General features: G+C 38.5%; 1 protein-coding gene across 18 annotated transcripts in view; it reads right to left on the bottom strand.

The window, feature by feature from the left end:
• The window catches only part of MAP2 (microtubule associated protein 2), a 238,807-nt gene that overhangs the window by 63,806 nt on the left and 153,303 nt on the right, over positions 1–21,698 (bottom strand). For all 18 annotated transcript variants that reach the window (XM_080667398.1, XM_080667404.1, XM_080667391.1 and 15 more), the window contains one exon: positions 19,865–19,942. The gene's annotated coding sequence lies outside the window, so the exon portion shown is untranslated. The remainder of the gene's footprint in view (positions 1–19,864; positions 19,943–21,698) is intronic.

Genomic DNA, 21,698 nt, shown 5'->3' with positions numbered 1-21,698 from the left:
CAAAATTCAACTCATGGTCTGGGACAGGTATATTCCAAATTTCAGTTACTTACTAAATTTTTAAAATCTAGTATGATCATGAATGTGGGTCTTAGAGATTCATTTTGTAGCTTACAAGTAGGTCTGTCAGTCAGTAATGATATTTATCAGATTTGTAGAATGCCGATTACATTAATAATTGGATTTCTATTATATTCAGATTCTCTTATATTTAAATGCAACTGCCTTAAACATTTTCCAAACCTAAGACTATAATGCTCTATGTTTTAAATTCTAAGATTTTACTTGAGTACCTACCTGCCCAGATACTTACACAAATTCATACATTTTTGTAGATAAGAACAAATTTGGACTTGCCCACAGGCAGCCCCAAATCCTAACTCCAAGTCTGCAAGACCACTCTTTAAAACCTTGTCTTTTGCGTATGATTGTCCCTTGCATAGGATATATACAATAAATTAATTTGTATTGTAATTTAGAAATAAGGTAATATGCATTTTGCTGATTTCTAAGATTTCTTAGACATATTCCCATAACACAGCTCCCATATTTTCCCTTAATTGTCAGAAACTTTAATACTTAACTATAGTATTTACCTCATTCTAAATCTTTGGTGCTGAATTCTGTTACTTATTACAAATAAAAACTGTATCTTTTGCCTTCCAACATTTTATTTTTGGGGCATCATTCTTTAAGAAAATCATATAGTATTATTTAGCACATAATAGCTTTCATGTTATCCTTCATGTATACATAAAGTGAAAAAAAAACACACACAAAATAGATATCAATATTTTCCAGATAAATCATTTTATAAAACCTTACATAATATTCTAGATCTTTCACATAAGGTATAGGTTAACAACTCTAATGAAAATATGATTTCTTAAAAAACTAACATTACTTAGTTGTTTAAAAAGTATTTCTCTTTTATCCATCTTCCCTAGAATACTCTATGAATTTTTTTTAATATATTTTTATTGATTTTTTTACAGAGAGGAAGGGAGAAGGATAGAGAGTTAGAAACATCGATCAGCTGCCTCCTGCACACCCCATACTGGGGATGTGCCCGCAACCAAGGTACACGCCCATGACCGGAATCGAACCCGGGACCCTTCAGTCCGCAGGCCAATGCTCTATCCACTGAGCCAAACCGGTTAGGGCAGAATACTCTATGAATTTATCCTCCAAGCAAATGTTGCTAATAAACGAATGATAACTTACTTTTGGAGGTGGCTAAATAACACACTTTTGTTGGTTCTCCCTAAGAGTTATAAAATCACATGTGCACATTAAAATTTAATGTGTTTAAAGACTAGCTTGAAAAGAGAGGCATTTTCATCTGGAACTCCATCTATTGACTGCCTGCATATTGTGCATAAAAAAAAAAGTTTGACATGCTCTGACAGTTCCTGTAGTTTCTGTTATCAGCGCAGAGATAAATTTATTTAAGTGTATCAAACTTCAGTTCCGGAGCACATGTGCCCTGAGGCTTGCAGAGACCAAAAAATAAGGTACAGCTGCCACATTTCCTTCAATATTCAAAGGGAAGAAGTAAGCAAGCAGAAATACTGGGAAGAAAATGTCCCTGACAGCTCTGCTGTTTTTGGAGCTACTGACAAATTTCTTTTCTCAGGGCATATCCAGAGCTAAGCATGTAAATTGCAGATACATTTTACTCAAAATAAACCATTTTCTAATTTTCTATCTACTTAGTTAGAGGTTTCCACATTTTTCCTTCCAAGTATGAAAAGGGTTATGCAAAGCAAGATGCCTATAACGAAGTATGATAGTAATTCACAAACTGAACAAAGCTCCATTTAGCTATCCGTTGTGTTTCGAATATTTGTTTAATGCTGAGTGAATAATTCACCAACCTTCTAACCACAGATATACACAGGGGAAAAGGTTCTGTTACCTATAAATGTTTAGCCAACACTAGCTCCATCAGTGAGAGGAGAATGGTTTTGAAACCCAATTTTCAGGCGTGGTAGGAGAGATGGTACTAAAGTTCTAACTACATTGGAAGCACATGAAGAATAACGCCAGACAGAACAAATGACTAGACCTGAATTAAACTTGGATACAAAATAGAGAGCATGTGACATGTAGGTATAAAAATATCTTGAAGATAAACTATTTCATCCCATCTCAGAAAAGGTTTTAAACTCATAAAACTGAAACACTCCTTGGTGATGATATATCTTCAAGTGTTTTCAACCAATTACCTCCAGCATCCATCTAGAAAATTAGAATTTTGGGGTATGGGCTTTGGAAATTGGTCTTTTAACAAATTCACCAGGTGATTCTGAGACACTAAAGTTGGCAAGCCTGCAGCATAGGACTTCAGAAAAGAACATGAAACATGCCTACAGTATAATTGGTGTAAAGGGGTGAGGCAGTTACTTGAGACGCCATCTCATCATTCTCACAAATAGAAGTTGAACCTTTTACTTCCTCAGTCCAGGACATTTATGAAGAGGAGTGGATTCCAATGATGGGACTGGCTGCTTTTAGTCAGCTTCCTGGGAATATGCCAGTTGTCTCTTTTCTCTACCAGGGGTCCTCAAACTTTTTAAACAGGGGGCCAGTTCACTGTCCCTCAGACCGTTGGAGGGCCAGACTATAGTTTTAAAAAAAAATTATGAACAAATTCCTATGCGCACTGCGGGCCCGGCACTGCTAAGCAGGACAGGCAGTGGCACCCGGCGGGCCGGATAAATGTCCTTGGCGGGTGGCCCACGGGCCGGAGTTTGAGGACCCCTGCTTGAGGAAGGCAGATACATCTCAGAGGAACGTTTAAAATTACCCATTGTCTGTGGTATAAACCTACTTCATATTGTGAAAACAATGATTAATCCTTGCTCAGTATGCAAACTTAAAATTCCTTAGAATATTTATTTTAAATACTCCTTGGTATTTATTAATGATTTATGACAAAAGTGTACTTGCTTAAAATATGTCAAATCAAGTTATAATTTTCTTTACTGTTAGATCATTTGGGAGATGGATGTGGGTAATAGGTAAGATGTGAATGTGTGTCAGATAATTCTGAACCGTAAAGCTCTCAAAGAAGTACACAATGATTTCAGATCTAACAGACATGTGCTGAAAGTGTCATTTAGAAGAATAGAACCCTTTCTCTCAGGATTCCCAACTAACTGCAAAGCTCACTTTTTCTTTGGATTATAGTATTAGAAAGATCACAAAGCACAGAAATAGTCCGTGGTTATAGTTATTACTGGGAAACTTAAAATATCCTTAAAAACTGGCAAAAGGAGAAACAACAAAGCTTTGAAAAACTAAAAGAAAAATACATTATGTGCCAGATAGACATGTCTCCATTTTCATAATGTGCTTGGCACTAACAGTTCTAGAATGTTCTCTATGATATGTTTTGCTCTGTTATCATGCAATGTGACAGTTCAATAAAAACTGATTATAATTCTGCACTGCTGCATAACCAAAGACAAGAAAAGAGTAAAACAATGTTATATAATACAATTAAGCACATGAATATTGGTTCCCTTTTCCATATAGACTCAATTATGCCTATCCTATTACTATCCATACCAGTATTACAAAACAGAAACTATTGTTTTAGTCCTTAACAATAGTGTAAGTTTATGTAGGATCTATAGCTTCACTTATCAATACTGACAAAGTCTACGTTAAATAGCTGTTGATGAACTGACTATAACCCTGCATTCCTTCTCTTTGTTTTCTATGCAAAACTAAGGAGAAAATCCTCCATGACATAAAAAAGTTAAGCTGAAAATCCAAATATTTGTTTTATGTCTTCTCTGCTCTTTTCAAGTTGATTGTTAAGTACCTATAAGAATGACTCACTCTCCATCACATACCATGACTAGCAGACAATTCTTATGAAGCAAGTTGGTGGCCGCATAATAGTTTTGAAGATGATGGACACACAGTGCACAACAAGCCAGTGTTAGGCTGTTGGAGGGATTGTTAGATAATACAAATAAAGCATAATTCCAGGCAAGCTGGAAATGCTCAATAAATGCTACCTATTATTAATTTTATGGTTTGTATTTGAACATTTTTAGCAATAGGAGTCACTACATAGTTTGCCTAATATTGAAAAATTGAGGCCAGAAAGAGTAAATTATCTGATCAAGTTAGACACTTCCAGGGAAATCTGGAATGAGAAGCCAAATCCACTAACATCCATTGATTGATTGCTCTTTCGCCAAGCAGTGAGACTGGTGGAATGGGGTTGGAACTTGAAAGAGAATCTAATCCAGATAAAGACACTAACTTTGTAAACTTGCCCTATTGATGACAATCTACCATATTAAACTGACTGGACATCATAGCTTAGCTTAGCCTAAGTTAAATGTGTGCAGAACACCATATCCAAAAGACAATGGCAACACAGCAGTGTAGACTATCAGTTGTTTATCTTCGTGATTGTGTGCCTGAGGGGGTACTGTGGATCTCTATCACTGCCCAGCATCCATCATCGGAAGTATCACACCATATATCATTAGTCTGGGCAAAGATCGAAATTCAAAATTCTAAGCACTGTTTCTACTGATGCATTTATATCACTCTCACACCATCATAAAGTTGAGAAATCATAAGTTGGGAACCGTCTGTATTTATACATTGTTTTAACAAGCATGTATTGAGCCTTTACTTAATTTTAGATCATTATCAATCATCAATTCATTTATTATGCCTTCTAAAAGCTTTTCAGTAAACATTTACTAAATACCAGCTTTATACCAAGAATTCTGTTAGGCACTAGGAATACAATGACGTTTAAGATTCTGACCACCAGTAACTCACACTATATTGCAGAAGGCAAGATGTGTTTGAAAAATGCAAGATAATAAAATAACTGCAATAATAAAGTAAACCTCAGGTACCATATGAATATAAACCTTCTGAATCATATATATATATGATTTAATATATATATATTAAAAATAAAAAATGGAAGGGTGCAAAATATTTGTATCACATGCAGTTTTAAATATTCTAAACTAATGCATACATGGAGGGTCCAAAATCTAGTTTATTATATTAAATACTAAGTTTCTTCTATAGAAAGGTAAAGTATGAGTCATATAAAAGTAAAATCTGAATCATGTAAAACATTGATTTCTTCTCTGGATGTAGGGCAGGCTGTTGCTATGCTGTGCTGTGCTGCTGCTGGCTGTAATTGTGACTCAGGGGGATTCTGAGTTAAGTTGAAAGTTGTCTTGTTCACTCTGTCAGTTGAGTTGGGCCAAAAGGAAGCAAGCAAAATTCTTATCCTTTGGAATTCCTTCATAATTCAGGTCTGACCCAATCAGGTCAGTCTTCATATGCCGTTCAACTTATTTATTTAAGCAGACATATCTTTGTGTGCCCTGGAGTGGAATTCTAGAAACCAGGTCATTTTTTTTATGGCTTCCTACTTGTATTCTGCTAAACTTTCAGGCTGATATGATGTGGCACAAATTTGCTAAAGTCTCCAGGCCTGAAATATATACAATTACTCTACATTTTAGAGATGGTAAAACATTGAACTGGAAAAAATATTCAAGTAAACAAATGCCCACAGTGATTCATCTTTCTACAAAGAAAAATATTCCAATCTAATAGTAAAAGTCTTAATGTAAGTATAGGCACATATTATATGGTGGGCCCATAGGGAAAAACATTTTGATATAAAAATAGACCCATCATTGACAAGTCAGGCAAATAGGACCTGGCCAAGAACAAATAAAAACATGATTTCAAATGTAAACGTTGTGAAAATGTTAAATTAATTTTAAAATAAAATACTTTTATAGGAAAGTCAAAATTCTGAAGAGGCATATTAATTTTTGAAATATATATGCTGCCTCAATGTTTTATTTTATTTTGATAAATAAGTAGATAAACCAAAGAAAGGAAATTCTGAAAATTTAGGTTAGAAAGTTTAGAGTTAACCTATGTAAAAAATGTGAACTGAAGGTACAGTCATGAAAGTAACTACTTTTCTCCAAGAAAATGGCCATAAACAACTGCCATTTACCTTCAAAATGAGATCCACATTTCCAGTGGGCACTTTGGTTGAGAATTTCTAAGCAGCAATATTTAATTTCATTTTTCTTACCTTTTTCTCTCTTTCATCATAAAAAATACATTAGAATTAAATATTAAAATTATATTCAGTGTCTCATATTTTAATCATAGAGGCAAAGGGAAAATTTCTTCCGTTGAACATAAATATTTTCCTGGAAACTAATGGTAGTGCAAACTGTGATGTATGCTACATCTCCTTTGAGGCACTATAGGCCTTAAGTATAAAGGAAACCATAATTTCTTAGGAAATAATAAATTTCCTAAGTATTTTCATGGGTAATTTGTAAGTAAGATAGGGACTTCCTTACTCATACTTAACTAAAAGAAAAAGCAAGACAAATGCCTTAAGCATGAGCAGAAGAGGAAAATGAGATGAGAAAACCTTGTCTTCTGATGGGGAAATGTAACAATATTTAACAAACACCTATTATATCACTGGCATGGTTCTAGATGCTGAAAATAGGTAAATACTAGGAAGACTCAGCTTTTGGCTTAAGGAGCTATTGAGGGAGACCAACATGTCAATATACATGATTCATACTTTACTTTTATATGACTCATACTTTACCTTTCTCTAGAAGAAATTTAGTATCCTATGTAGTAAAAGAATAATATGCAAATTGACTGTACCTCCACTACACCAACAAGACATGCCCAACAGCCAATCAGGAGCGAGTATGCAAATTAACCCAACCAAGATGGTTGCGGCCATGGAGAGAACAGGAGGGAGGCTTGGGTATCCCTGGCAATGGAGGAAGCCAAGCTTTCCACCTGCCCTGGCCTGCCTTGGCCTCCTCTTAAGGCTACAAAGTTTCAATTATAGAAGATAAATAAATCCCAACAAAAATGGCTGCAACTGCAGAGTGAGCAGGAGGCTTGGCTCCACTCAAGGCTACAAAGTTTCAATTATAGAAGATAAGTAAATCCCAGATCCCAGGGCCTCCACTTAGGTCGCCAGGGGGCATGGCCAGCCTGCAAACCACCACAGGCCCCTTGCCCAGGCCACCCCATGACCCAAGGGAACCCCCAACCCTGATCCGGGACACCCTTCAGGGCAAACCAGCCAGCCCCACCAGTGCACCAGGCCTCTATCCTATCTAATCCTATCTAATAAAAGAATAATATGCAAATTAATCATCACTCCAACACACAAGATGGCTGCCCCCATGTGGTCAAAGATGACTGCCCCCATGTGGACACAAGATGGCTGCCACAAGATGGCCAGCAGAGGAGAGCAGTTGGGAGGGACCAGGTCTGCAAGGGAGGGCAGTTGGGGAGATCAAGCCTACAGGGGAGGGCAGTTAGGGGTGACCAGGCCAGCAGAGGAGGGAAGTTGGGGGCGACTGGGCCTGCAGGGAAGGGTAGTTGTGGGGGACCCAGGCCTGCAGGGAAGAGCAGTTGGGAGGTACCAGGCCTGCAGGGGAGGGCAGTTAGGGGTGACCAGGCCTGTAGGGGAGGGCAGTTAGGGGTGACCATGCCTGCAGGGGAGGGCAGTTAGGGAACAACAGGGTGGCAGGGGAGCAGTTAGGCATCAATCAGGCTGGCAGGGGAGTGGTTAGGGGGTGATCAGGCTGGCAGGCAGAAGCAGTTAGGGGCAACCAGGAAGGCAGGCAGGCAAGCAGTTGGGAGCCAGAAGTCTGGATTTTGAGAGGGATGTCCGCCTGTCCGTTTAGGCCCGATCCTACCTGGATCGGGCCTAAACGGACAGTCAGACATCCCTCGAGGGGTCCCAGATTGGAGAGGGTTCAGGCTGGGCTTAGGGACACACACACCCCCTGTTCACGAATTTCATGCACCGGGCCTCTAGTTTAATTATAAATTTAGTTAGGTGACAATACTATAAATACTTTAATAGAAATATAAAGGGATTCTATGGATGTTCCTATAAAATGAGAAAATTCATGGGGGACTTCAGAATGGAAAACCTTGCTTTCAGTTCTTGAAGGGCATAATCTACACACACACACACACACACACACACACAAACACACAATAAACATGGGGGTATAAGAGAAGTGGAAACATCAAGATGTTTCCGAATGTCCAAAACAGGAGTAGTGCCTGACAGTGTGGGTCAGAGGTGACAATGTGGGTCAGAGGTTGAGCACTGACCCATGAACCAAGAGGTCCCTAGTTCAATTCCTGGTCAGGGCACATATCCGGGTTGTGGGCTTTATCCCCAGTACTGGGTGTGCAGGGGGCTTCTGATCGATGTTTCTCTGTCATAGATGTTTCTATTTATCTATCCCTCTCCCTTTCTCTCTCTCTAAAATCAATAAAAACATATTTTAAAAAACAACAACAACAACAAACAGAAGTAGTGGAAAATGCTGCAGAAGGCAAGTGTCCAGATGATGAATATCTCATTTGTCAGGCTGTGTAGTATAAATTTTATCATTATTAATGACATATCTATGGGAAACATTGAGCAGATGAATAACAAGATGAGCCAGAGAAAGAGCTATAGAAGGTTATGATCAGAAACAGGAAAGGTATGCAGATGGACAATAATGTTATAATTATGAGAAAGCATATAAGAATTTGAATTATAATAGTAGCAGTGGGATTGGTAATGAGGGAAAGATCCTATCTAATAAAAGAGTAATATGCAAATTAACCATCACTCTGCTACACCCACAAACCATGCCCACCAGCCAATCAGGAGTATGCAAATTAACCCAACCAAGATGGCTGTGGCCACGGAGATAGCAGGAGGGCAGCTTGGTTTTCTCTGGCAATGGAGGAAGCCAAGCTTTCTGCACACCCTGGCCAGCCCAGGCCTTCACTCCAGGCTACAAAGTTTCAATTATAGAAGATAAATAAATCCCAACAAAAATGGCGACAGCCACGGAGCTGGAGAGAGCAGGAGGCTAGGGTTGCCCCCGGTGATGGAGGAAGCCAAGCTTCTGCAGCCCTGGCCTGCCTTGGCCTCTGCTTAAGGCTACAAAATTTCAATTATAGAAGATAAGTAAATCCCAACAGAAATGGCTGCCACCACAGAGTGAGCAGAAGGCTTGGCTCTGCTCAAGGCTACAAAGTTTCAATTGTAGAAGATAAATAAATTCCAGATACCAGGGCCTCCACTTGGGTCGCTGGGGGGCATGGCTGGCCTGCAAACCACCACAGGCCCCTCACCCAGGCCGCCCCATTCCCCAAGGGAACCCCCACCCTGATCCAGGACACCCTTCAGGGCAAACCAGCTGGCCCCCACCCATGCACCAAGCCTCTATCCTATCTAATAAAAGAGTAATATGTAGATTGACCATCACTCCAACACACAAGATGACTGCCCCCATGTAGTCAAAGATCCTGCCCCCATGTGGACAAAAGATGGCCACCACAAGATGGCCAGCAGGGGAGGGCAGTTGGGAGGGACCAGGCCTGCAAGGGAGGGCAGTTTTGGGCAATCAGGCCAGCAGGGGAGGGCAGTTGGGAGGAATCAGGCCTACAAGGGAGGGCATTTGGGGACAATCAAGCCTGCAGGGGATGGCAGTTAGGGGTGACCTGGCCGGCAGAGGAGGGAAGTTGGGTGTGACCGGGCCTGCAGGGAAGGGCAGTTGGAGGGGACCCAGGCCTGTGGGGGAGAGCAGTTGGGGGGGACCAGGCCTGCAGGGGAGGGCAGTTTGGGGTGACCAGGCCTGCAGGGGTGGGCAGTTAAGGGTAACCAGGCCTGCAGGGGAGGGTAGTTAGGGGCAAACAGGCTGGCAGGGGAGCAGTTAGGCATCAATCAGGCTAGCAGGGGAGTAGTTAGGGGGTGATCAGGCTGGCAGGAAGAAGCAGTTAGGAGCAATCAGGAAGGCAAGCAGGTGAGCAGTTGGGAGCCAGCAGTCCTGGATTGTGAGAGGGATGTCCGACTGCCCATTTAGGCCCGATCCAGGTAGGGGTCCCAGATTGAAGAGGGTGCAGGCTGGGCTGTGGGACACCCCCCTGCCTGTGCATGAATTTCATGCACTGGGCCTCTAGTATGAGATATTTATTTTGAGACACAGGGAAGTCTCTCAATGTGCCACAGATCATACAAAATTCCTATCCTTATAAAAATTGCATTTTGCCGAAACCGGTTTGGCTCAGTGGATAGAGCGTCGGCCTGCGGACTCAAGGGTCCCAGGTTCGATTCCGGTCAAGGGCGTGTACTGTGGTTGCGGGCACATCCCCAGTGGGGGGTGTGCAGGAGGCAGCTGATCGATGTTTCTCTCTCATCGATGTTTCTAGCTCTCTATCTCTCTCCCTTCCTCTCTGTAAAATATCAATAAAATATATTAAAAAAAAAATTGCATTTTGATGAGGTAATCATACAGGAACCAAGCACTTCATTAAAATACATAAAATGTATTATTTAATGTTAACGTATTAAATTTAATATATTTAATACAAAATTTAAGATGAGAAGAAGCTAGCAAGGCATGAGAAAGGCACTATTTTCAATAGGGTGTTCAGGGAAGCATCTTCAAAGAGGTAAGCTCAAAAGCAAGACTCAAATGATGTGGAGGGTGCTAGCTGTACAAAGAACTGGGGTTAGAATGTTCCAAGAAGGAAATATGTGCTTTAGGTATAAAGGTTCTAGGGTGGGAATGAGCTTGATGTGTTTGCGTCTGACTTGAAGTAAGATAAGGAAGAATGGTATGACAGCTAAGGAGAGCCAGGTCATGCGTTTGGATTTATTTCTAAGTATGATGGGAAGGGGTGAAATAGGGAAATGTTGGTCAAGGGTACAGTTTTAAGACCAGTAAATTTTGGGGATCCAATGTACAGATGATTATAGTTCACAATAATTATATACTTATAAGTTGGTAACAGAGTAGATCTAAATGTTCTCAGCACAACAAATAAATGGTAATTATGTGACATGATGGAGGTGTTAGTGAATGCTGTGTTGGTGGTCACTTAGCAATATAAAAGTGCATCAAATCAACAACACACTGTACACCTTAAACATATACAGTGTTATATGTCGATTATATGTCAACGAAACTGGGGAAAAGTATGATGAGAACCCCTTTCAGGATTCTGAGCAAGTGGTAATAACCGTTTGGAAGACCAGATGGTGCTGTGTGAAAAGCAGAGCACAGCAGGGCAAGACCCAAAACAGAGTTCAGGAAGCCCCTCCACTGGCCGGCTGAGAAATGCTGGCAGCGCTGCTCACCGGGTGCGGAGCGGATTAGAAGTCAGGACGTTCTGAGTGCCAGAAACAAGAGTTGCAGGATAGGCTTGTCATGATTTAAACCATCGTGAAAAATATAAATTAGAAGGGTTTCCTATGTATTCTCTATATACAAATATTTTAAACTGTACACTGCTATTACTCAACTCTCCAGTGAGAAAATTACATATAAACTAGTGGCCCGGTGCATGAAATTCATGCACATTAAAAGGGAATAAATTAGATGAAATATTTTAATATTGCTATTTGCCCTTTCTCTACAATAGAAGTGTCAGAGATGAAAGAAAATTAGTAAAATGTATATGAAAATCTCCCTCCTGTCAGAGTCTTGGGCTTGCCACAGGGCCCAGAGTCAAGTCCCCGCCCACCCACACGTGTCTCAAAATCGCATGAGACCCAGACCCAGCTGGCCCCATCCCCATTGGGCAAGACCCAGACCCGGCCGGCCCCACCCCCATCAAACCCCGCCAGGCGGGGGGCTCAGGACGCAGCCTCACATCCCCCGTCAAGCTGCCGGGCAAGAGACAAAGCCTCCTGCTAATCATGCATAATGACCATTTGCATATTAGCTTTTTATTATTAAGATTATCCACCAGTATGGTATTTCCCTACAGAGCTTCACTGAAGAATTAATTTCCCAGTCCCCATGTTCCATTCAAATAACACTTTTATAGTGTGTAATTAAATGATCCATTGATATTTTATATATATTATATGCGTGTGTGCATGTGTAATGTGTTATATTACCTTATGTTGCTATATATGTTTCAATTCCTCTTGATTTTAAAACAGTGTGCTTTAGAATTCTTAGGTTCCAAAAATAAGACCCACTCCAGTTGCAAACATATGCCACAAAGGAATACACCAACCAAAACAAAAAGGCTTACACACTGCTTCCCTGTAGCAAGAACTTTCGGGTACCACGGCAATTCGTCTTGGAAAAGGGTCTTTTTGATTGTTTTGCCCTCTGCTTTTCACTCAGGATTGATTACTACTGGATCTTTCCTAGAACCCATTCAAAATGCTTTTAAATGACTCAAGCCTTGGCACCCCCTCACTAAAGTATGTGCTTTAGTAAATTCTAAATTTCTCTTACAGAGACTCAGCTGTCTCGGAATCAAACTGCCTTCTGTAGTAATTACTGTGCACACGGTATGACTGGAGTCCTTGAAATTCATTACAAAAAAGTGCAGGGGGTGGGTGAGGAAAAATTAATCGCAGGAATTGGCAGGTTCAAGTAAGTCATTATACTTCTCAGGAAGAAAGATCTGACAGAGACGCTTTAAGGTCTCAGCCTCCAGGTTCAGCCGTGGTGGATTTTTTCTCATCACCCTTCATTCTGTTCCCCCAGGCTGACGCACCTAACTGCCTTTTTGTATATACTTGCAGAAGAGGCCAGTTTTATTGGGGTACATTCATTTTAAAATGCTCTTGGATGCCATGAAAACTTGATTAAATTGCTATTTACTCTCAAAAAGAAAGGAGTTTTAAACCTTCAAGGAAAAACCAGTTGATCATACACTCACTGCAATGCAGTATTTTCACACACACAAAAAAACAAGCATTCTGCAGTCACAGGAAACTGAAACGGTGACATTTATTTAGCAGCAGAGTTGATTTTGTAGAAGATTTAGCTGGTGGAATGGCTTTGACTCAACACGGACACAATATGCTATACATATAGAACAATCAGATGCACTGCTACCCTCCAAAAAAATAGCAATGTTACCACCATCTGAACAAACAGCACAGAGAGAGCAAATACAAAATGTGATGTGAGGCCTACAGATGAATATTCGTAAGTTCATCAACACATCACATTTTTTTCAAAATCTTTGCTCATTATTTTACCTTTGCGTGCTATTTTTCTTTAAAAGGGCACATCCTTCAGTTCAAAATGAACTTAGACTATCCTAATTCGTGTCTTTTTCTGATGAATTTTGGAAATTCATGAAAGTACAAATACTTATTTTTTCCTAATGAAGCTTTCTACATCTATTGATTGATTGATTGATTTAGCAATAAGTTATTGAAGAAAAGTAAGCAGTACTAGGCACTATAATTTTTTGTTATTATCCTTTTGGACATAATGCATATTTCTATGAGAAGGGTTTGAAAAATACCTTATTTGGGTCCTACTGTAAGAATTAACTTTGGTAAACAGATGTATCAAATACATTCACTATTTTGATATGACACTGAAATTATAATTCACAGTTCTATCTCTCTGGTGTGATTGGCATCTACTCTACCAGGGCTGGAGCTTTTTGATCCAAATGTTCAAATATATTAATTCTGTAGACAGGTTTCTGCCCTGGTGTAACAGAGACTGCTAGCAGTTTGCCGCACTCTCTTCCACCTTCTTCCTGAGCACACAGCAGGAGCGCCCTTGGGTGTGCTCATGTGGCTCAGCTCCAACCAATGGAATGTGAACAGAAGTGATATGTCCGCTTCTAGGTTTGGCTCTCTACAACTCCCATGTGCTTCTCTGCTCTTTGCCCTTCTTCTAGCTGGATGAAGGAAGTGACAAAGTAAAGCCACAAATGGAAGAATTCGGGATTCCTGATTGACTATGAAGAGGGCAGACAGCCTCCCAACCCACACACTCACCCCGTTGGTTCAAAGAGCCAGAAATAAAGTTTCAGCACATTTCTGGATCTCTTTGTTTCAGCAGCTAGCCAATCCTAACTTATATACTTGGTCTGAAGAAAAGCATAATGACATTTTTTTAAAAGGATGAGACTAATGGAAGTAATAGGGTTAAATAAAACAAATTTAAGTAACTATCCCCAAGGAACAGCCTGCACAGCACCTCCTGACAGCAGTGAGCAGGTGGTGTCGGAGTGGGGAAAGTGAGGTGGCAAAGAGGAAAGATCATTTCCTGTGCTCCTCTTAAATCACTCTCTCCATGCCCCCTTTTTGGCCTGGTACGGATAGAGCAAAGATGGCCCAGCCCTCAGGTTGGTCCTCTTGTAATACCTGCTTTGTGGTCAACACAGACTTGCAATCATTTTCAGAGAATCTGACAGTCTGATGTTTGGCAAGGACAAAGTGTGAGCTCTGTTTTTCTTGCGATGATAGAAACTGAAGCCTTTATACAAGAGTCTACTTCCAATCTCCCTAAACCCTCTTCAACTCCCCTCCTTGTCTTCACTTTTCTTTAGAGGAATAGGTGGCCCTCATTTTTATTAATATTAGTCTCTCTATTTGCTCTTTAGCATATCATTTCCTGCCTCCTCCAAAGCTTCTTTTCCTTAAATATGCCTTTGTAGTCTCACAGTGTCAGCTTCTTCCTTCCCTTACTTTCTGAGTATAAACATAGTCTTTTTTCCCTATCCAAAACAAACAAAAACCACACATACAAAAGAAATGACAAAAATATAATAAAAATAAAACCACCACCATAAAACCTGTTTGGTAAATATGCTGCATAGGGCTATGGCTCATTTCTTTTTCACCTCCTCGATCCCTTATTTATTTACCACTTACACTTTCAATCATATCTACTCATTATTTATTATTGTTATTAACTATTAACATTTTAAAAAATACTATTTTTTCTTTCAAATCTAATAACATGGTTCTGGAGGCACAAATATAGAAAAGACAGAACTTTTGCCTTTGAGGACTTCACAGAGCTGAGGACAAAGGCAGAGGTGAAAATAATTATACACCAAGATGATTTTTTGGTCATCGAGGGATGTTTAAAAGATGATGAAAGCCCCTTCTCCCCCAAAGGCACAATTAATGCCATTTGAGGGCTGGAGAAGAGAGCTTCATAGAAGAAATGACATTTGAGCTGCTGTGGTCAGAATGAAGGAAAGGCAGTTGAATAAGTGGGAGGGATTTGAGGTTGTCCAGAAATGGTTGCTTGGAGCCCTGTTTTGAAAAAGGCCTTTAATGAGTTCAGACCTTTGTACTACAGGAAAATTTTAAGTAGCAAAAATAAATGATCTGATGTATATGAAAAACCACATGATGCCATATGCATGCAGGAGAGTCGGGTTATAAGAATCAGGATAAAGCATACTCACCCACGGCCACTGAAGGGTACAGGTAAATGTACGGGAGGCTGAGCTGAGGGAGCCCTTGGAGTATGAGGTAACTCAGTAACCACATAATAATTTTTCTCCTTCTATTTAAGCAAAAACCAGACTTCTATTGGCTTCAAGGCCTTTCCCAATTGACCGAGATAAGGCTGCCACAACTGTTGTACAGAATTTTTTGAAGGCAAACATCCAGCGAGATTTAACTTACAAGACCTCCCACAGAAAGTGATTTATACTCATGGCCAGTAAAGGAACTAAATGCATAATATCCACACCTAGACCACCATTCTGTTATTCTAAGTATTCGAACAACGTAGAGCTCATCAGCACCAAATTTTTGTCTTTTCCTATCTCCGTGTGGCCAAACTGTTAAAAGGCAAGACTTACTAACAGCACCCTCCTAGCAAGAACTACAGCCTTTCAGCAGGTGGTGCCCACCTCTGCCTGCAGAACTGCAGCCCAAACAATCTGCTCGGAACTGCCGAGAAGTCAGTAGAATGTGCTTCTGAGTCAGCCTGTTAAGTAGGAGGACTGTTATTGTTATTTTAACTCCTGCTGGAGTATGTGGGCAATTCTCCTCTTTCTGTCTCTAGTTAACCATGAGACACCCCTCTTCAGACCTCACCCCTGGAATATGTTCTTGCTCCCCAGGAGCCAGAATAGTCTGAGGTCTGGATATGCCTGCAGGCTGACAGGACAGATTAGGATAGGCTTTCATAAAGGGACTGTCTGACATCCTAATTTGCCAATAGAATCTATTTTTAGAATGTTAAATATGCCTTTAAAATTGTTCACATAGAGTGCCATGGACCAGAGCTGAATGCTGATGAGACAGTAATCAGCACAAATCAAGGTACTTATTTTCGGAGAGCATGGTGACAATACGTTTTCTTTCTCTTTTCCTTAGTCATTGGGGTACTGTGGTCCTACTGTTTGTCTTTCTCTTGCCAAATGTTCTCAACAATGTAAACACTCATCCAGTGCTGCTCCTAAGGAATATTGAAAAAAATAAAAACAATCATCCTATTTTATAGAAAATTGTCTAAAGGCTAGACTTCACCATCTATAAATGATGAAAAATAGAAATCTATTCTGAAAATAAAGCAAACTCTAAGCAATGTCAGGATATACCAAATCTTGTTGTATAGATAAAAGTCCTGCATGGAATAATAAAATAAATATTTTTTGTTCTTTTAAAATGGTTTTCTCATTCTAATTTGTCCCTGATTTGTCTCTATTAAGATTCAAGATTACATATTAGTAGAATAAAGTTTTGTCATACTGCTATAAAATTATGTGTCAGAAACATCCATGAAAGCTTCTTAGCATTTCAGAATTGTTGCACTCCATTAAGACAAACTGAAGGAACCTTCAAAAGGGCAACAACCATCACTGATGTGCATTAAAGATACTGTGTGCTGAGTTCCTTCGATAGTAACCTTTGCATACTCATTCAGCCCTTCAACAAGTGAGGGTCCACCAAGATAAAGACACTACTCTAGACACAGCTCAGAACATCACTAGTCTCTCCTCTCAGTGGGAGGAGAGAATGTTGAGATGATGTCAGGGAGGTAGAAGACGGGTTATATAGCATCTTGCTGGATCACAGTTATGAGTGTGGGAATTATTCTGACTGTTATGGGCAGCCACTGGTGAATTGTGAACAAGAGTCCTATCAATGGATTAAGATCTATTAAAGGCCACACTAAATGACCAACAGATGAGTGGTCAGAAAGATTGAGCACAAGAGGCTACTGCAGGAGTCAAGGTGAGAGAGTGAATTCCAATGATATAAGCAGAGATAATGAGAAACAGCAAATTCTGGACAGGCATGATCTTGGTGCTATGAGACTTAAGCAAGTTAAATAATATGTCTCTAATTGACGGTGGAATGAAACCAATTGTCAGGGCTGATTACTACTCAATAATGTTTACAGGGGGCTTTTGTGCCCAAGAGATGGTGATATATCAACTTTTACATTTAGAGTTAAATGTACTAGGTTTGAAATTTTTAATTCTAAATTTTACAGAATAATTAGTAATATTAGCAAATGACTGCAAAGACTTTTATAAAGCATTTTCATTCCTGTTATCCCATTCAATTTAATTTAACTGGCACGGTTCGATGATTGCAAAGTTAAACAATGTCAAGATAACAAAGCAAAATAGAGAGGTATCTAATGAAATAGTAACATATATGGTATCGCCGAATGAATCACTGCTCTTCCCAATGGCCTGTTTTCTCACTGTAGGTAGATATTGTGTCTTCTTTGTTTTTCTAACATCAGCCTTCTCAACTTACATAAAAGGATCCAAATAAATTTTGGTGGAATGAGTTAAACCGATAGTTTTGTGTCAAATAGGTTAGGTGCTCCCAATCCTTTTCTGGTCGGCTTTGTAACTTTGGAGTCTGAGAGCAATGAGTTTGACTTCAGGCTCTGCAATTACCATGTGATTTTGAGCAACTTACCAGACATATTTGGGCCTCGACTTCCTCATCTGCAAAATTGCCATGCACTTCTGACCTGTGAGGCTTACATAATATCTTGCACTTACTCATATTTGCCCAACAAATGTTAGTTTATCTCTTCTTTCTCCCCTATAGATATATGAAAGATTCTATATCTATAAATCTTACTACTGTTCATTGACATTTATTTTACCTTAAATTCTAGAATTAAGGGTGTTTGAGAAAATTAGGAAAAATCATTTTTTTTTTAAAAAAAGGTTCTTTCTCCCATGATTTTTGAAAATAATATAAGCTATTAACATGGGGCAAAGAAGACTTTTTCTTTTAAGTATCTTTTAATTTCAAAGGTAGTATTTTGTTTTTAGGAATAGTCAGCATTTCATCAATGGGGAAATAAATCATATTTCAGTTATTGTGTTATGACAAAATCAGTGAATCATGAGTCCCATTAGTTAGCAAGATCATTATAGCCGATAAAAAGGGGGGCTTTTCTAATGAGAAAAAAAAATGAAACATAAACCCAACTGTCATGGCGTAATGTATTAAGAACTTTGGATTCCTGAACATGCTTTGATAGCCATGCTTAAACCATCTTCAAAATGCTGAAAGTAATTTAAAAGTAATATTAAATTACTACTAAGCACCAGATGATTGAAACATTAAAATGAATCAACTTGCTAACAGAATGAGTCAACCAGATCCTCCTATATCAAAATGGATGGAGCTTTCAATATAATGTTAGGTGAAGGCAAGCTGCAAAAGAATATCTAGAGTATGATACCATTTATGTAAACTCTTAAGATGTAATCAATCATATGGTATATTGTTTCATGCACATGTCATTCAAGTATCGAACAGACAAAGAGAAGGTTACATCATCTTCAAGATTGTGCACCTTTTAGGAAGAAAGGAAAGGGAGCAGGGCGAGTTTTTGTTCTTCTGTGATGGTTTATTCCTTTAGAAAAGATTTGAACATCATATGTGGTGATCACTCCATAAGGTATATAAGTGTCTTATCACTATGTTGCATACCTGAAACTAATATAATAGTGTATAGACTATAATGCAATTATAAATTTAAAAAAGATTTGAACAAAGCTGACTGTCAGCATTGGCTTAATCCATGGGACTTATACTTAGGTTATTTATTATAAATTTCCTATATTACTCTTTGAAAATTTTGTAATTTTTCTTGATTAAAAATAAAATAATGAAGAAATAAAAGCAGTACAGCATATATTGCTGTGGCCAATTTAAAATGGGATATTCAGTACCTCTAATAAAAAGAAATTAGATTAAAATGCATTATTCATATCCTAGAATAAAAAATCATTCATTTGTAGTCTTTCTGTAAGATTATTCTCCTTTTATTATAGGAATTTTGAGTTTAAAGAAAGATCTAGAGTAAAGAAAAATATTATTTCTGCTTGTAAACTGAACTAAGTGTATACATTTCTTTATTTATTCATGCGACAATTATAAAGTAACAAATACAAACCTAAAATAAATGTTTGCCTACTATGGCTTTTTCGGTAAGTACATTATATATTTTTTCTTCTATAAATTCAGATAGAACAAACTCATACCATAGGTGGACCTGATTGCTAGACTTTTCTATCACAACGTGAAACTACTCCTACAATAGCAGCTGGGGCTGGTGTTCTTTCCGTGTCTGCTGCTCCCAGACCCCGTATACCACCTTGGGTGAATTACAGCTGCCTGCCTCCTCTCTGCCTCATGCCCCTAACTTGTAAAATGGGATGATCCCTGTTATTTACTCATGGGGTTGTTTGTTGTAGGAATAAATGATTTAAGTTATGCAAAGTAAGTCATAAAGGACCAAGTCTGGCACATAGTAGATGCTGAGAAAACACTACTGTTATTGGTAGTCATAGCAGAAGTGAGGCTTAGTTCAGAAAAAGATCTCTTCATCTGTTTACTATTAAATCATTCAAAACATTAAGTGCTGTTTTAATTATCCTAACTGTATTAACTGTAGAATTCATGTGTATTTCTCCCTTATCAAAATAAATTTATATTCATTTAAAAAAGATACTTAAAATATTGTTAACAGTTATTTTTCACAATTGTGATGAGGCTTACCTATTCAAGGATGTAGTAAAATGGCAAAGATTGTTACGTTGTGTTCTCAGAGGGTTAATAATAGGTTCTGACTTCTTTCTGTAAAAAAAAATTAGAAAATCAAGAATTTACTCTCTGATCCATGTACATTAATTACATCATGTAAATACACACCAAATTCAACTTGTGTCTTTCTCTTTTTATATTGGGTAATTAAGAGACCAAGAGATAAATTTCAGGGTGGTTCTTTATAGTCATAACATTGAGTATTTACAACCTACTAGGCACTCTTTCAGGAGTTGGAATAGAGCAGTGAAAATGCTAATTGTTGCAAACTTTTTCTTGCTTTTCAGCTTCACTTCAGTGAAGCTACATATATATTATAGCCAAGGAAAAATAAAGTTTAAATTGTTTTCAGCTAATAAATTGTAGGCACTTGTATTCTCTCCCGAGAGAATGTATTATCCTGGTAGATTGTTAATTATATCCAGTTAGCTTTAAAAGACTGGGCCTCCTGCCCAGTTTGTATTGACTCTCCCTAGCATAGGATGGAGAGGACTTTTTTTTTTTTCTTAACAATGAATTAAATTTTCTCTAAAGGTACTAAACTTATGTTGACATACAGAATCCTAAAAGTCATTCTGGATTATTACTTCTGCTTAGAAATTCCACTGGAACAATACAGAGTACTGCCTACTAATGTGGTGCCTAGAGAAAACCAATTACTAGAAGGCACTGGGCTTGTTTTGTTCCTCAAAAGCCATTCAAGTGTAATCATCTTTACCTCCAGAGAAGACGACCAAGGGCCAACCATACATACATAATTGTCCTTAAATGCAAGGGGCAGAGTTGAGGCCCAATTTGAAGTCCTGCTGTCTTACAATAGGTGTCTAAATTGATGTATCTCCACATGTTTCTGTCAGGGCCTGTTTGATTTCACCCCTGATAGGGTGGACCCCATCATATCCTCAGGAAAGATGTTGCTTACAAGAATGAGCCCTAAGACTCAAAATGAGATTGATAGCTACTGATTCTTCTTCCAGTGGGAAATGTAAACTTGAAAAGACAAGAAGCAGGCAGCTCTGTTCTTCTCCAGGACCTTTCCGAGAACAATATGGATATGGATATGAGCAGACAAGGGTTCGATGAAAAAATAGCAAACACTGACTGGCTCAGGTCCTCTATTAAGTGCTTTTACATGTAATTATCTCATTTCATCTGTAAGCAATCACACATGATGTGCAGTGGAGAACAAGTCTGTTAATGCATATTAAAGGTAGAAAGGCTTAACGTTTTAAAAAAAATAAAAAATATTCTGTAGGCACAAAGAAACAGTGGAATTCTCAGTTTCTTCAAATAATTTCATAGCTAGTTTAGAAAAAAAATGTGACCACCCAGACCTCTGAACAAAGTTTTTTTTCTGTTTGTTTTTTCCATTTATTCCAGTTCAATGGTCCTCAAATTTGGGATATATTTTTAAATGACATCATATATTTATAAATGTACATATGACATATATTTATGTAACATAATATACACTAACTGGAGACTAAAGAATTTTAAGAATAGTTTTGATTAAAAGCAAGTTAAATCTTTTAAAACTAATAAAATGGTGGACCTGGTTCTAATAAAAAGAATCTTCGGGTACTTAATCAATGAATGCTGAATAAAATGTCATGCTTTATATCCTCTTTAAATTCCTTATTTTCCTTAAATTCCTTAATATGCATATTTTTGTACTTCATCTTCATGATTTTCAAGTCCATATTCACCCATGTATAGGAGTGTGCAAGTACAGATTACATATGTGTGCGTGTATCATTTACCCTAGTAAAATTAAGAAGGGAAAGAAGAA

Source organism: Plecotus auritus, assembly GCF_963455305.1.
Source record: "Plecotus auritus genome assembly, chromosome: 5".
Taxonomy (NCBI): domain Eukaryota; kingdom Metazoa; phylum Chordata; class Mammalia; order Chiroptera; family Vespertilionidae; genus Plecotus; species Plecotus auritus.
This window is presented reverse-complemented; position numbering and strand designations above follow the sequence as displayed.